We start from the raw sequence: 1481 nt of genomic DNA, 5'->3' as shown, positions 1-1481 counted from the left end.
TCATGAAGGGGCCAACATGGACAGAAACTCCAACCTGAGCCAAAGTCTGATCCTCGACCTGACTTCAGACTCATGAGATCTCAATTCAGCTCTGCAGAGTGTGCCTGCCATGTCCATTCCCCGAAACCTAAGCCTAGCTTGTGTTCTCAGACTTCCGTCCTCACTCTCCTGGCCCACAAGCCCTCCAGTTTGGGAATGCCGAAGCCACAATGCAGCACTCTGCCTGCCCTCCAGAAGAAAAACTTTGCCCTATGCTGCTAATAAGAAACCCCAAATGATTATCTAATGCATGCCACTCGACTGTAAAGCAATTATACAGCCTACCCTGAATACTAATGCCCTGTCTGGCAAAGCCTGAGACAAGACATCCCTAACGACACCTAGACAGCTGGCTCCAACCTGGACACAAGGGACCCGCTATGGCTGTAGTTCGTCATCTCTTCCCAACCTCGGTTTTCAGGCTTCAGAACCTAGACCTTATCTCCAATCACTGCCCAGGGGTGAACGTGATGCAGAAATTAGAATTCCTCCTTCCCCATGGCCAGAAACCTTGTGGTTGGCACGTTGTCCAACGTTCAATGTGGGAAAACCTGCATTGTCGGAAAGGCCACGCCAGTGCTTGAGGGCCGCCTAGGGCACAGACATGCATTGTGACCTGTAGCGTGAGTCCCGTATTAAAGTAACGCCTCTCAGTGGCTGGACCAAGATCCTGCATATGGGGCTTGTCATATCCATAGGCCCCCAGGCTTAACCAGAGAGCGAGTATTCCAGTTGTCAGTACCCACTGCTATGCTCCAGAATCCCTCTACTGGGGGGACACATGAAGCAGAAAACAGGACTCTTCCCTTCCCACAGAATGACCCCAAACTCTTGGGGGCTGGACAAACTACCAGAGAGGGAGACTTCTACGACCCATGAGGCAACTCCTACATTAAACGGCCATTGTGGACAAAATATCCAGAGACAAAAGACTGAGCAACTGCCTCCCTCTCAGCCTTCTTTCATATCCAGAGGAGCTCCCCTCACGGACTGTAGATCAGGCCTGCCATAACTTCGGCCCCAAACCTGAGCTGAGTTTGGGTTTTTGGATGTCTGTCTGCACAGCCATGGCCCACACCGCCTTCAGGCTGGGGTCTCTGGAGCCACAACACAGAACTGTGCCTGCTCTCTCCTAAGAAACTGCCCGTTCCATTGGCCACAACTCTACAAAATAGTAGAAACCTCAAGGTCCCCAAGGACATCCCACTACCGCAAGCCGCACTGGACAAACAGCGGCATTATGACACCAGCTGAGCAACTACTACCTCCATGCACACACACAGACTGATATCCGCAGAGACAGAAGATTGAACCAGACAGGCCCCTAGGCCCTATTATGAACTCTTGCTTTGGTGTCCAGGTATCACTCCTCAGAGGCCTGGGTTCGAAGACCAGCATATGGGGCTATCCTGAGGCACCAGACAGAACACCTCTCATCTCCG

Source organism: Mustela putorius, unplaced genomic scaffold, assembly GCF_011764305.1.
Source record: "Mustela putorius furo isolate JIRA1106 unplaced genomic scaffold, ASM1176430v1.1 tig00001665_pilon_pilon_pilon, whole genome shotgun sequence".
In the NCBI taxonomy this organism is placed as follows: Eukaryota; Metazoa; Chordata; class Mammalia; order Carnivora; family Mustelidae; genus Mustela; species Mustela putorius.
Note: the sequence above shows the minus strand (reverse complement) of the source record.